The following is a 15,707-nucleotide window of genomic DNA, read 5'->3' on the forward strand; positions in this document are numbered from 1 at the left end:
CTGAAGGGCCAAGACAGCCTGAGTCTCCAGAGACCATTGTGTGTGTTAAACCTGTGGGTTAAAGCGAGAAACTGTCCCCTCCAGCGTCCCCTGCTGCATGCCTGTGACCCTCCGGTGCTACTCAGCCCAAAGCCAGGAGGCAGCTCTGCAGATCCTCAGGGGCTGGCGTAATGGTTTACCTATACCCACACGCTAACTATGGGATCCCAGCAGGAGGCTTCGTTAGTGGGTTACGGGACGGGAGAGAGTTGTTAAATGGTAAAGCAGTCACATAATACAGAGACTATCGCAGTCCATAGATCAGGTTCTTAGCAGTATTGGTGAGTTTACTGGCCTGAAAGTCCCTCTGGAACATCCACAGAGTGGCTGGGTCATTCAGTCCTTTGTTCAGAGCTTCAGGTTGTAGAGAAGTCACTCCAGAGGTAAGAAGCAGGGTTGAAGACAAAATGGAGATGATGCAGCTGCCCTTTATATTCCTTTTGCCATGTGGCTTGTACGTTCTGTGTCCCAAACACAAGTTACAGCCCATGGCTTGGAAAACCTGAGTTCTGTCCCTAGGCCTGCCCCAGCATGCCTTGCTGAGTCACAAGGTGCAGCCCCTGGCCCTTTCAATGGATTCATTGTACAAAGTGACTATCGAAGAGGCTAGGCAGTGCTGACGCCAATCGATCTGGGGGTGTCACCCAGAAACACCGCACACGTTTGGAAATGCACGTATACCTACATATCTCTAACTCATAATACAAAGGTGATACCAACGTACAAACAAGATTATCAGACTTGGCAAATAGTAACAGTTTTGCAGATACCTCACACGGCATATCTGGTCAGATTCCTTGCACTTTTATAATATTGGTGTCAACAATATCATAAAGCGTCCCATGTTTTCTATACAGCATCACAATGTGCACAGGGCTTTTTGGTAATCAGTTAACCCCGAAAGGGCTATCTATTCTTGGAAAGCTTGCTGGAGTCACTGGGGACTACAGAAGAGGGAAACTGAGGCCAGAACCACTTGCAGGGCCACCCTGACGATACAAGGGGGCACTTGGCAGATGGCGAATAGGCAGCAAGCCCCTGATACAAGCTGTTTCTCTCTCTCCTCCATTGGAGGCCATGGCAGATCAGCCGTCAGTGGGGAGTGGAGGACTAGCCAGGACTCCCCAGCGTGCCCTCCCCTTTAGCTGGGCTCGGCATGGGGTACAGTTCTCAATTCTAGTGCATGCCAGGACTGGAGTCTGCTCTCCCTTGGATTCCAGCCCGAGCAGCAGGAGGTTCCTCTGGAATTGATGATCTCATTCAAGTGTCAGGTTGGCCAGGGCTAGTTCCCTGTGAACTGGAATTTATGGTGGAATCTGCCTCGGCAAAGGTTTTATCACAGGCTTTAAGCGGAGCCGCGCGGGTGCTCCAGGGCTAGCAGTAGCAGGCAGCTTCTCCCTTACCCAGCCAGTCTGGCTGGGGGAGCTGCAGGGGGAGGAAGGGCCAGGGTTTTACTGGAGACGCAGTAACTGCAATTATCAGGATTGATTAATGGGGCCTGTAGCCCTTGCCCCTGTGAACTGGAGTTTGGCTGAGGGTTGGTAAGCTCTGTGATGCTGAATCCCCCACTGAACAAATGTCCTTTCCACTCCCCACTCTGCTGGACCATTCTGAGGCTGGGACCAGAGAGGAAAAAGACAGAACCGGGCAAGTGGATCCAGGAATATTGTCTGTCCAAAGCTTGGTCTCTCTCCCAGCTCTCAGTTCAGGGAGAGCTTGGGCGCTGCCCTTGGATTGTAGAATCACCAGAACCTGAGCGAACCACTTACGGGTCTTCCCCACCCCGCTGACCCCCAGGGCTGGTTCGGGAGCAGGGTCAGAGCCTTGGGTGCAGGTGACGGTCTGCAGAGGTGTGAGATCCTTCCCCTCTCTTCAAACCTCCTCCCTGTCACACTGCAGGCTTCACAGCCGCAGTAGAGCAAGCAGATGCTGCTTAAAACAAGGCGACAAAAGAAGCGCAGGCCCCTTGTGCATCTGGTCTCTGCCGACAGAGACTGTTTTGTAGCTGGAATGCATTAAAATCTTGGAGCCGAGCGGGAACTGTCTGATCTCTAACCTGCTGGCCCCAGAGGTTGGTCTCTGCACTCTGTGCTCCTCTGGCAGTGTGTAGCGTCCAGCCTGCAGATCAAGTGCCTGGCATGACAGTGGCTTGGTACCTTGGTGTCCCTTCCCTGTCTCCGTTAGGTGACAGGCAGGAGGTGCCTGGGTCTGCAGTTCAGAAGACGTTCAGAAGGGATGGTGTGTACCTGGAGGGGATATGCTGCGGGATTCCTCGTGGGAGGGAAGGGAGTGCAAGCCTTCGACAAGACCCCTGCATGTCTGCACCACACAATAGGGACCTCACAGTGCCGCTGTAGGCCTGGGAGTGCTGGCTCCCGGTTGTGCATGCCATCCCATTGCCCTGTGGGGGTGCGAGTGGGGCGGAGGGCTCTGGGTTTGGGGCAGCTTTCCCAGTCCCTGCTCTCACGTGTGTATGGCTGAGCTCTGCTCACAGTCGCAGCCCAGCTAGACTCCATTGCTTTGGGGAGTCTCGCAGCCCTGCCAGAGCGGCACATCGGCCGTCAGAGAATCCCCGGCCCCGCCACAGGTTCCGTACTTGGCCGGCTGTAGAGCATCAGCATTGGTGCTTTGAACCTTCTCTGCTGGCTGCTGTCTCTCAGGCTCGGCCTCGGGCCCCATGGAACGCCATCCTTGCCCTGGGGCCCGCTGGCAGCTCAGTTGGGGCTGCTGGTTTGCAGAGTGACAGGGCTCTCTTCTGCTCCTTTGGAGCATTGTGGCTGCCAAGACGCTTGCTGTGGTCAGGACTGAGTCGGTGCCAAGCTGTCCTCTCCCATCCCACTGCTCTGAGTGGATGGAGCTTCCCTCTTGGGGCTCTGGGGTTTCCCCTCAGAACTTTGCCCATGGGGAAGGCTGCGAGGCCCTGCTCAGGATTGTTTTTCAGCAGTGCTTGAATTGGATGTGTGTTAACGTAGCCAAGGGGCATATGAGTGCCCAGACCCAGGCACAGCGCAGGCAGGTGCAATCCTGGGCTCCCACACAGCTCTGATGTCCCTCACGCCTGACCCTCAGCTCCTGTTGGTGTTCCAGCCACGGGCTCCTGCCACACCCAGCTGTGCCAATGCCCCTCAGACCTGACCCGCAGCCCCCTGCTAGGACAGTGCTGGGCCGCTACCTCGTGGATCTGCTGGTGTCCTTCCGTTTTGTCCTGTAGCACCTTCTGTTAATGCTCAGGCTCCTCGTGAGCGGGGGGTGATTTTGTTCCATGAACTGACTTCCCGGAGGACTGGCCATGGTTTCTCAAACTCTTATCCATGAATCTCCCCATCCCAGCGAGACCAGTTCATTAACCCTGTGTGCTCCCCAGGCCTTCATTCAGGAATCTGTCAGTTAAGAAATCAGTCCCCTTTGCTGCTAGCCCAGTCGCCCTCTTCCTTTTAAATGGTGTCACTCTTAAATTTCCTGGCCCCACTAATAGATTTTTATATAATCACTTCAGTGCACTTTTAAAGAGAGAGAGAGCACGTTCATTGCTTTTCCCCATGATTAATTTCCCATAATAGTCCTCTAACACCAGGGCGAAGAGAGGAGAGAGAGAGGAAAAACCCCACATTATCCACTTTGTGCTCAGAGTATAAATGAATTGGATTTAATTTTTGTTTAATTGTTTCCATAGCTCAGCCCCTGCTAACTTTGCAGGATAATTTATTTTGCAGTCTTGGGGAAAAGAAGGAAGAAAGTCTCTGCAGCCAAGCGGTCTGCCGTGGATAGTGGTTAATTACAGCTGATAGCCTTATCTCCTTGTAATTATTGGAGTCTCGTTGGCCTTGCTCCTGCTGGCGGCTCCCCCTCAGCACGTTGCCGATCGATATACAGGGACGGGCAGACCTTGGACAGGCGGCCTGTGGGGAGAGAAAGGGATGGGGTTGGAGTGTGAGGGGAATTGAGCATTTTGGAAGTGAGAAATTTTGGCATACTTTTTGTGTGTGCGTGTGTGTGTGTGTGTGCGCGTGCATTGGGGGCAGGGCGGGGAGAGAGAACCCTGGAATGACTGTAGAGATTTCTTGTTTCTTTTGCAATAATGGCCTGGCTCAGAGGCAGCAAATGTCCAGGGGCCTCAGACCAGCCCTGCCACCCTTACTGGGGCCTGTATATTGGCCAAAGACCCCCAGATTTACAAGGAAGTTTATGACATGGGGAGGGGTGGCTCATGGCTACAGCTTTGTAGCCTCTGCCCCGCTCTCCCCGGGGACCGTGAGAGAGCAGCTGCTCAGAGGCGGTGCATGATTCCACCTCCTCCTCAGAGCTGCTCTGGATTTCCGTCCCCCTTTTGACTCCATGTCCCACCTCCTGGGATTGATGGAGGGAGACCACAGGCAGCAAACAGGAGCAGCACCCCTGGGCTGGAGCCAGGCTGGGGTGGGAACCCCTTGTTCCTGTGGACCCCTCCGTGCATGCCAGCTCTCCCAGCTTCACTCCATCAACCGGCCCAGAGCGTCTCTTTGCAGCAGCCGTGTCTGACTGAGAACAGCAGCTCCCAAACTGGACTGGCTCACGTACCATCTTAAAGAGCTGCTGTGAAGTGAATGGCTGGGCCGCCAAGCTCGCATCCCACCAGTGGTACGTGTGGCACTATTTGGGCATGGGGTGGGTAGAGGGGGGGGGACCAGCCCCAGAGCCCAGCTCAGTATGGCTGTGTTTGCAGCCAGCTCCTCAGGACGGGGATCTCGTGCCTTCCTTCAAGGGAGCAGCCGGTTCTGCATCCCTGTCCCTCCCTGTCCTCTGCCGCGGTTTGGTGGTGGGATTAGAGAGCAGAGCAGAGCTCCTTCTCTCTGCCAGTTAGTTGCCGTGGAAATGGCTGTGTACTCCCTGGGGATGACTCTGGCTTCAGGATTGGAAGTGGAGCGGGCTGATCCCCCTCTGTGTGTGTGTGTGGGGGGGGAGGAACAGAAGCAGGGCTGCCTTCAGCCAGGGTTTGTGGGAAGCTTCAGCAGGTCTGTGTGTGTCTCCTGAAGGGATTGGGGGCTGTTCTTGCTCCTTCATGACATATGGGGAAGGCCTGAAAGGTGGTTTGGGGGGGACACGTCTTCAGCCTGGCCTGCTCTGCGCGTCTGGAGAGCTCGGTGAAAGGTAGGGGAGCGGGGAAGGGCTGACTCTCCCGGGGAAAGGAGCCTCGCGTAGCTGAGACATGGGGTTGTATTCGGACTGTTGAGAATCACTTTTAAACCACGGCTGAAGAGCACTTCTGAGCAGCAGCCTTTTGCCACTGAGCTCTTTGGCTCAGGGGCTGCTCTCGTGTCATGCTGGGCCCTGTGGTGTGCCCACAGTGCTGATCGGTAAGTGGTTAATGACTTCAGGAATGACATGGAGTCACCAGTTGCGCCTCCTGCAGCCCCAGGGTTATCTTGGTGGTCACCAAGGCTCAGGAGACTTGATGGGATCCCAGGTCTGCCGGCTGCATGTTCTGCAAATCTGTACGCCAAGCACCCTGGAGGGGAGGAATAGATATAACCTCAGAGCTGCTTGAGGGCACTTCAGCTCCAGTGCTGGAGCTCATTGACCAGAGAGCCGGGCTCTGGACATCAGCCCCAATCCTGGGACTTGGTGCGAGCTGGAGATAGTGCTCTGCTGTGTGACATTACAGCATGTCTGGAGGAGCACGGCTTTCTTATGCTAGTAGGAGTCCCTCGCTGATTTCCTCATGCCGAGTGAGCGGGCTTGTCCCGCAACAGTCCTTCCCTTCCAGCATCACGCGCTCAGTGTTAGAGGAAAAGCAGCACTAGTCAGGGATCTTACAGCGCTTGCCTCCATCTCTGCCGCTTGGCATCTGCATGGTGACCCTTCTCTGTCTCCAGGCCTCAGTCTGCTCGTCCTTCACACTGCGTTCGTCTCAGGGACTCGGCTTACTCAGTTGCTCTGTTCTTGTTTGTCTGTAATGGAAGGTGGACAACAAGCACCAGGAGGGAGCAAACCAGTCCCCCTGTATATCCCGTCCCTTCCACTGTGCTGATCAGGGGTGGGAAGGTGGTGTGGTTCCTGGGCAAGGGATGGGGGCACAGAGCTCCCAGGGGAGTGGAGCTGGGGCTGTGCCGTGGGCAGAGCAGCAATGCCCCGACTTGTTGGCCACCTCTGGAGTAGCCTGCCAGCCTCTTAGTGCTGATTTCTAGCCATTCTTCTGCCTTCCTCTGGAATTGGCCTTTGTTCACGTAAACCCTGGCTGCCTGAGTGCTCCCCCCGCCCCCCATCCAGAGGGGGAGCACCAAGAGAGGGCGCCTGGGGACAGATGCCACTGGCACATTCTTACTCCTTAGCCTGCCCATTAATCACAGGCTACCGGGGGCATCAGGTCCCTGTTTAAAATGCATCGATGGTGCTGAGGTGAGAGCAGGAGCTGGAGGGCGCCTCTGTTAATCTGCTCCTTGGAGACAGGCTACCTTCGGCCTGTTAATCACTTGCAGTAATTACAACCCCGGCTTTACACGTGGAATGTTAATTAATGCATGGGATGCGGGGACCTGTAGCCTGGCAGTGGGGCCTCGCTGTGACAGGGAAGGCCGGGCTGCAGGGATTAACCCTTCCAGGCTGTGTCTGCGCCGCCCTTGGACAGGCGTCAGTCTGCGCAGAGTCCCGCCCAGGGTGCTGCTGGGGACGCTGCTGCAGTTCTGGGCTTCCCCCTTTGTTCCCAAAGGGCTGCTGGAGACCCTGCCCCAAGGCTGCAGTTCTGTAGCCTTTCCTCTGAAATGGCCATCGCTGGTCTGGGGACCAGGCATCTCAAGACTTGAGGGCAGCAGAGGAAACAAAATCCTGGTTTTCTGGCATGCTTTCGCTTCTGAGACATTACCAGAGGCGGCTCTAATCCCTTCCCTGGGAGCAGCCCACCCCAGCCTGCCTGCGGCTGTGCTCTGCCAGCTCACTGCTGGCCTGGGACTGGGTGGTTCAGGTACCTGGTGGCCAGGGGGCCTTGAAGTGCAGGGGGCCTTGAAGTGCAGGGGCATCTGAACACATGTTAGTGCTGTTATGGGGGAGGAACAGCTCCGGGGCAGGGGTATGGGGACAGCTCTGATCCTGGCCTGGGCTTCTCAGCACTGTGCACAAGAGGGGCGTGGGGGTTATTAGTGAGTCCCTGCAGCATGCTCCAGGCCAGGAACATTTTGCAGAGAGCTGGGAAGGGGAGACAGAAGCAGACCTGGGGGGGTGTGCATGTTCCCCACAAAGGCAGGAGGAGTCATGAAGCAGGGGACAGCTGCTGCGTGATCTGCAGGGGAGTTATCTACTGCCCAGGTGCGGGGGTGAGCTATACAGAGAGGGAGGGAAAAACCCTGAAAGAGGAGAAGGAAGGGAGATAGGAGCCGCACTGTCTGCAGTGGTGGGTGGCCCAAGATTCCCCAGGGTCTGCCTGATCCCTGCTGAATGAGCTTCCTGCCCCTCTGTTCCCCCTCTGTCACTTGTCTCTGGGCAGGGACCCTGCCCCTCTCCCATGCAGCCCAGGTTTTCAGGCTGCACAGCTCGCTTCCATGCCCTGCCTTGGGATTTTGCATTAATCACCCCATAGCAATTCCAGATTCTGCTGAACACCCCAACCCCAGTGAGCTGGGGGGACGACGACACACCTGCACATCAGAGCTATGACTATCGTAAAGCTTGTACTGCCTGGCCCATCTCAGAACAATGGCCTTGGCCCTCAAAGGTACCCCATGTGGCTCAATATCTGTCACATTTCCCTTCCACGGCCTCTTCCTCCCAGCCCAGAAGTGCTGTTGGGTACCTTCTGCCTTTGCTATCTGAGCCAAGCACCCCTCTCCTGCCCCCCAGAGCCCCACCGCCTGGGCTTGGTGATCACCACTCTGGTGAATAGCCTCCGGCGCTATGTTTAAAGCCAGTCAATGCAGAGTCACACCCGTCTGTCCTCACTGAAATCCTCCTGACCCAGATCTCCCCTTCCCAAAGCCAGCCGTTTCCTCGCTCTTTCGGACTCCCTCCTAGAGACTAGGGTGCTACCTGCTCATGCCAATCCATCACGGTCTGTCTCTTTCCAATGAGTTTTTAAATAGATTCTCTCCCGCGTCTGTGTTCTCCTCATCCACATTGGTCATAAATCTGGGGCTCGTCCCTTGGGCTCTGGACATTTGCCAATCTCCAGATGAGCAGGCAATTGAGAAATCAGATCCTGGTGGTGCTCTTAAGTCCTTTCCCCCTGTGCTGAAGGAGGTGAAAAGGATAAAACGGCTCTGTATTTATGGAAGTGGAGCAGATGCCCCCAAGGAGGGGGAGGGGCAGGATAGAAATATGGGTCTAGGAAACTGCTTTTAAATCCAGCAGTAAGGAGGTATAATAATGTGATGCTCTGTGTAAGGATGGTAAATGACACTCAGATACTGACCTAGGAGGTCTATAAGAACATAAGAATGGTCAGACTGGGTCAGACCAATGGTCCATCTAGCCCAGTATCCTGTGTCTGACAGTTCCAGTGCCAAATGCTTCAGAGGGAGTGAACAGAACAGGGCAATTTCGAGCGGACTCTCCCCTGTTGTCCAGTCTCCGCTTCTGGCAGTTAGAGGTTTAGGGACACCCAGAGCATGAGGTTGCATCCCTAACCATCTTGGCTAATAGCCATTGATGGACCTGTCCTCCATGAACTTTAGTCAAGTTCTTTTTTGAACCCTGTTATAGTCTTGGCCTTCACAACATCCTCTGGCAAGTAGTTCCACTGGTTAACTGTGCATTGTGTGAAGAAATACTTCCTTTTGTTTATTTTAAACCTTCTGCCTCTTAATTTCATTTGGTGACCCCTAGTTCTTGTGTTACCCATAGTTTGTGTTATGTGCAGGGGTAAATAACACTTCCTTATTCACTTTCTCCATACCGTTCTTGATTTTACAGACCTCTATTGTACACCCTCTTAGTCTTCTCTTTTCTAAGGTTTACACTCCCAGTCTTTTTAATCTGTCCTCATATGGAAGCTGTTCCATACCCTTCATCATTTTTGATGCCCTTCTCTGCATCTTTTCCAATTCTAACATATATTTTTTTGAGATGGGGTGACCAGAACTGCACTTGGGATTCAAAGCGTGGGTGTACTATGGATTTATATAATGGTAGTCTGATATTTTCTGTTTTATTTCTATCCCTTTCCTAATGCTTCCTAACATTCTGTTCGCTTTTTTGACGCCACTGCACATTGAACAGATGTTTCCAGAGAAATATCCACATTGACTCCGAGATCTTTCTTGAAGGGTAACAGCTAATTCAGACCCCATCATTTTGAATGTGTAGTTGGGATTATTTATTCCAATGTGTATTTTTTTGCATTTGTCAACATTTGAATTTCATCTGCCATTGTATTGCCCAGACACCCAGTTTAGTTTGCCGCCTCACTGTTCACCCACTGTTCCAGATCATATGTTGACCAGCACTGGTCTCAGTACAGATCCTTGGGGGACCCCGCTATTTACCTCTCCCTGTTGTGAAAACTTGACTGTTTATTCCTACCCTTTGTTTCCTGTCTTTTAGCCAGTTATTGATCGATGATAGCTCCTTCCTGTTATCCGATGACTGCTTGCTTTGCTTGAACGTCTTTGAAGGACCATGTTAAAGGCTTTCTGAAAGTCCAAGTACACTATATCAATGGTTTCAACCATTTCTTCATTTGTGGACCCCTAAAATTGTTTAACTGGAGGTGCAGACCCCTCTGGAAATCTTAGATATAGTCTGCGGACTCCCAGGGGTCTGTGGACAACAGGTTGAAAACCACTGCACTATATCATTTGGATCACCTTTATCCACATCCTTGCTGAGATCCTCAAAAATTCTATTAGATTAGTGAGGCGTGATTTCCCTTTACGAAAGCCGTGCTGACTCTTCCACAACAAATCATTTTCATCTATGTGTCCAATAGTTTGTCAGGTACTGAAGTTAGGCTTATCAGCCTGTAATTGCCAGGATCAGCTCTGGATTCTTTTTTAAAAATTGGTATTATAATTAGTTATTCTCCAGTCATCTGGTACAGAGACTGATTTAATTGATAGGCTACATACCACAGTTTAGTACTTCTGCAATTTCATATTTGAGTTCCTTCAGAACTCTTGGATGGACACCGCCTGGTCCTGGTGACTTGACTTAAACAGCAATATCAGTTTGTTCCATAATCTCCTGTACTGGACATCTCAATTTGGTACCGTTTCTCAGATTTGTTACCTAAAAAGAATGGCTGGGGTGGGCATCTCCCCCATATCCTCTGCAGTGAAGACTGATGTAAAGAATTCATTTAGTTTCTCCACAACAGCCTTGTCTTCTGTCGGGAAGGACAGCTGTATAAATGCTCCCTGATATACGGGGTTGAAGATAATTCAGTAAGAACTCCCTGGCTGAACCAGGCATGACTTTAAAAGCTAACCTGAGCCTGCTGTGCTGGAAGAGGGGACAGAGCATGAATGGGATCGACAGTCAGGGGCACATGCTTGCTAGAGCTGACAGTCCCGGGGGGGGCGGCCAGGGGTCAAGAGTCCACCCCGAGTCAGAATTATGAATTCTCCTCATTTCCAGCGCCTGAACTGACGGGGTTTCTGGAGGGCTGATCAAAGGGAAGCTGTCACTTCCTTCTTTAAAATATGACTTGTGAATGGCAGATGGTGGGGAAAGAGTTTAAGCTCTAATAAGAAGAGGAGGAGTGAGAAAGATGTAATGAATACATCCCTGCATTTCCAAGGTGTCACCTTGAGAGACAGGTGGGTATTTGTCAGAGGATGGGGAGCGGACGCCCCTCTCCAGGCAGGATGCTGGCCTTCGTCTGAGTCTAGAATGAACACAGGGACCTGTGAGCGGGTGATATTTGCTTGGTGCACGTAAACGGGTGAGCAGTGCCGTTCTGAATGCTAACCTTCCCCAGCGCTGTCACCCCCCCGTTCTGGTCACCGCAGGGGGAAGCTGGTGGAGTTTGGGCTTTTCTGCCTCTTCTGGCAGGCGAGTGGCAGTGTGGGCTAGGGCAGTGCTGTCGGTCTGATGCTGTCCCTGACCAGGTAGGAGAGCTGGAGCTGCTGGTGTGTGAGAGCCAGGAGCTCTCCCATGCTGCTCTGAATCCTGCTCTTTGAGAAAGGGGTCTCCTGGGATCCCCCCAAGATGGCAGGTGGCTAAACCCAGCGGCCGTGCATGGAACTGGAGGTTTGCCGTGGTGCTCAGCGTCAGGAAATGCACCTCCCCAAAGCCGGGGGGACAAAGGCTGGTGTCTGGCTCAGCTGCCCTCTTTCCTTCGCCTCTGACCTCTTTCTCAGACTTGCTCATTTTTACGTCTTCAATCCTCAGCGCAGAGACGTGCCAGTCCCTCTGGTGCCCCCTCTGCCAGCCCCCATGCCACAGGCGCAGGGCAATGAGACAGGCATTCTCGGGTGGCTCCAGGCTCTGTGCGCCCTGGCCTAGCAGAGCAAAATGTGCTGGGGGAAAAAGGCTGTGTCTGGGTTCTGTGGCAGCACCTGGACCCTTTGTGTTCGTCACACTCAGCCTCCGGCCCTGTTGTGTTAACGTGGGCACTCCACGCAGCCCAGAGTTGTAGGGTTGCTGTGCTTTGTGGTTCTGCACGTCCCCCCCCCCATTGCTTTTACAGAGAGTGAGGAACTAATGAGCCTGGCTAGAACCAGGCATAGTGTGGGCAGGTGTATACCCTTATCCTGCACAGCTCTGTCAGAGCCACTCCCCTGAGGGTCCAGTCCTGGGCTTACCCCCATCAGGTCTGCTGACAGCGCTCCACTCGGTGACCCACACCCCTCCTGCTAGTCCGGTCCTCTCTCTCTTCCCAGCCTCCCACCTCAGTGCCTCAGTCTTGGCCTGCAGCCCCCCAGCTGCTCCAGTTCTGGGCTTCCCACGCATGCAGCCCCCCCTCTTGAGCTGCAGCCCCCACTTCGGGTGATACTTTTGGCCTTCTCTCTCTGAAGGGCTTGTCACTATTTCTCATAGGGCCATCTAGGGACGGTGCTGCCGCTTCCAAGCGTTGTGTTGACAAACGCTGCTAGGACATACGCAGCCTTGGACGGTAGAAAACGCTGGCGTTTCTCCACACAGCTACTTCCTCGTGGCAAGTCGCCAGCAGGCTCATCAGGAAAAAATATAGGCTGTATCTGTGTCTCCCTAATGTGTCATTTGGGTCCTGCTCATGGGTGATTTAAGCCGGCTGTTGCCATCTCTGGTGGCCATTTGATCATTTGATGTGGCAGACAGAGCTCATTATTTGACAGATCTGCATGTTACATTATTACGCAAATGTGCATTTGCTCCTCCCCCACTCAGTGAGCCGCTGTGCTCTTGGGTGGGGATGGCGCCAAAGCAGCGGATCACACCTCCAGGCCAGCTTGCAATGGGAGTCGCTGTGATCCATGCAACTTCTTGCTTTTTCTCCCGTCCCCCCCCACGCTTTCATTGGCTGGGAATAAACCATCCACAGTCCTTCTGTCCTGTCAGCTGCTTCCCGGAGAGGGGAAGAACAGGAGGCATCCCCGTTTTGAGCAGCAGATTCCAGTTCTGACTGGATCTTCCTTCTCCTAACGGGGGAGCTCTGTGCCCCCCATTGTTCTGACATGTACCCCAACATCCTGCCCTTCAGCAGCTGTCTAGAGAGAGCACTGGGAAAATGCCCCCTGAAATGTGCTTGGCTGACTCCAACTCAGACGTCTTGCTGGGGGATTCAGCTTCTAGGGGCAGCATGAGCCGAACCTTTTCTCAGCCCCTTGGCACTCTTTGGAGTTGCATCTGGCTGCCCCAGCGGGAAGGTGGAGTGCCCCGCAGGATGCAGGAAGCCAGCCAGCTTCCAAGAAAGCTGAGCCGCCTCCCCTTTCAGTCGTCTTGGTGATCAATACAGGAATTCAGCAGTAATTCCATCAGAGAGACGCCAGGGTCCAACAGCAGGAGCAGCTCCCAGGGGTGAGGTGACTGCTTCAGACCCAAAGCATTCAGGCTCCAGCCTCACTCCACGTCGGCTCATGGTGGGAAACTGAGCTTTGAAATTGTTCCAGGCACCAAGGCTGTGCCAGTTGGCACAGATGGATGGGGCATTGCTTTCTGAACGAAGGCTTTGTAATCCAGTAGCCTTGAGACTAAGGAACAGCTAGCATGGTCCACTTTGCACTGAGGTCAGGGCCTTTAAAGGAAACAGAGATGTTAGACAACAGATTCACCCTTCAGCCCAGGTCCATTGCTGATGTTGTAAACAGATGCTTTTTATTACAGTTCCATGGTGTTCTGTCTTAGTCCTTTCGGGGTTGTATAACGTTAATTAAAATGTTCTTTTTCTTTGTTTACATGGGACTCATAAAACATCACGTGTATTCAAGGGCCATGGCTTTGTATATGTCAGTGACATTTATATTAAAAAGTGTTGATCTCCAAAAACTCCCATAAAGAATAAAGGAGCCCCCCCCCCCCCCCCCCCCCCCCCGACTCTTAGTGTTTGTGTTGGGATGAATGGCCCCATCGGCTGGACACTGTATAGACACAACAGAGCTGTGTCCAAACCCTTCCTGTGCCCTCCAAACTGGTACGGGCTGCTCCTGTGTCCAGAAATAGCTGGATGCAGCATAATCCACTTCCTGAGATTCATCAGATCCCAAATGCCAGCGCTTCCTCCGATGCAAGTTACTAGCAATAACCTGAAAAGGCAAGTTCATTTGGTGCTTCTGGATGAAGCCTTTAAAGTTGTGCTGGCAGGCGAGTGGGTGGCCAGTGAAACGAATCGGTAGTTTCTAAAGAGAATAGCAGGATGTGGAAATATATTCGAGTGAACCCCTGGGAGCTGAGCAAGTTTGTGAGCTTGTCCCTGGAAGCTGAGTTTCTTCGAAGTCTTTCTCTGCCTTGCTTACCACATGGGATCCTGCTCGATTCATTCATTCTTATCAGGAGCTTGGGGAAGGGGGGAGTGAAAGAAGAAGGAAAAAAGAAGAGGGGGAGGGGCAAGTATGGTTATTTTTTTCAAATAGATTTCAGCTGCTGGATGTTTTTAAAGTTCTCTCTTTCTTACTACGGGTCAAGTGGGAAGGAGCCTGGCCTGGGGCTGTTTGAGTGCACCATTCTCCTTTGTCAGCACGTTCGCTGGGTTTGTTTTGTTCGCTGGAATACGGAGACCTGGAACCTCAGATCTTCTGTGTGGCTGGTGAGAGAAATAAGCAGAGCTGTCTTATCACGCTCATTTAACTGGTTAATACATCTTCAGAGCAAATAATGCAGTCCGTGGGTGAATTGCTTAACCAACCTCATTACTATTGTGCATTTAGCAGCTTGGAGGAAGATAATACCTTTCAGGTTTGACCCAATTTTACTTTTTGTTGTCATAACCATGGAAAATCGACCTTCAGAGACCCTCAGCAGTGAGCCTGAATAGGAAGTGATTTACAGCAAATGTGCGGTGTGGAATACTTAATGCACCTGTGCAGAAAAATAGACTGCAACCGTCTTCTTGGCCTCCATGATCTCCTGTGAGCAGAGCTTCATCACTACCTTCCTCCGCGAAGAGCCCTGCTTGCCTGGGTGTGTTCTCATTGTGCTGTCCTGAGGCGTGATGCTCTCCATGATGTTTCTGCAGCTCCTCTTCCTGTCTTCTGAAGTGGCGTCACTTCCTTTCTCGGGAGAGGGCGCTCCGGAGTGGCTCTCGCCAGAACTGGCTGCGGAGGAAAATCTGCTGCACCCTCCCGTTCTCCTGCTGGAGATCTGGTGATTGCCCTAACACCTCCCCTGGCATTTGTTCCCATCCCCCAGGTGTGTCTGTCTCCCTTCTTCTTCACCTGTGCTTGCATCACAGGCTCCTGCCATGTGATGACAGCTACAGAGAGGACTCCTGCCTTCTGCTCTGCCCGCGGCATTCCTTTTGGGGGCATGCCAGTCAGGCTGAATCCCTGGTGACTCCTTTCCTTTGCTCTGTCTGCAGTGACAGCCGGGCATTTGCCATCTGCCGGGGTATGACGTGGCACCCTCCATCTCCTTGGGGACATGGAGGGGAACGAGGCATGGAGGTGGCAGGTGGTTCTGTGCTCTCTGATTCGCTACCTGTCCCTGGCGCCATGTTCCTGCCTGAGCATGGTGGTCCCCAGGGAAGTGTCCGGATGCTGTGGTGCTGACAGGCAGGGCTGGGCAGTCGGGGGCGGGCCAGGGTTAAAGGAGTCATGCTGCGAATCCCTAGCACAAGGGAGCATATGCAGTGGTGCTGGGCTCCAGTTCCCTCCTGCTCGGCTTGCAGCTCCAACAGGGGTGAGGAAGCCCTGTCTGGATTAAATTTCTCCCAGAAGGTGCGTGCTGTGGCATCGCTGCCCCCCGAGGTGGTGGCATGTATCTGGGACTGAGACGCCAGGACTCTGAGGGGCAATTTTAACCCTGCTGTCTTAAGTCCAGGATAATTGGAGTAAAGCGATCTCACAGCACTGGAGAGCCCAGCCACCTCTCAGTGCAGGGATGTTCCTCCCGAGGGCTGCAGTGGCAATGGGCTATGGGAGACGCAGGTGGGTAGGGTTTGTTCCTGGGCTTTCGGTTGTGCCCGAGCTTTGGGCATCCCTCGGGATGGGCTTGCGGCAGGTGCTGTAGTCACGGAACCTAAAGTGGTATTGGCGTGTTTCCCCAAAGGTCAGCGAGGCGTGGGTCCAAGATGCAACCACTCGAGCCCGGAAGCTGTTCTGGGGCCCCAGGGAGTGGTGTGAAGAGGG

General features: G+C 53.3%; 1 protein-coding gene across 3 annotated transcripts in view; it reads left to right on the forward strand.

Annotated features, from left to right (window-relative positions):
* The window catches only part of RBFOX3 (RNA binding fox-1 homolog 3), a 338,241-nt gene that overhangs the window by 62,498 nt on the left and 260,036 nt on the right, over positions 1-15,707 (forward strand). The window lies entirely within an intron of this gene.

This window comes from Trachemys scripta, chromosome 14, assembly GCF_013100865.1.
Source record: "Trachemys scripta elegans isolate TJP31775 chromosome 14, CAS_Tse_1.0, whole genome shotgun sequence".
Taxonomy (NCBI): Eukaryota; Metazoa; Chordata; order Testudines; family Emydidae; genus Trachemys; species Trachemys scripta.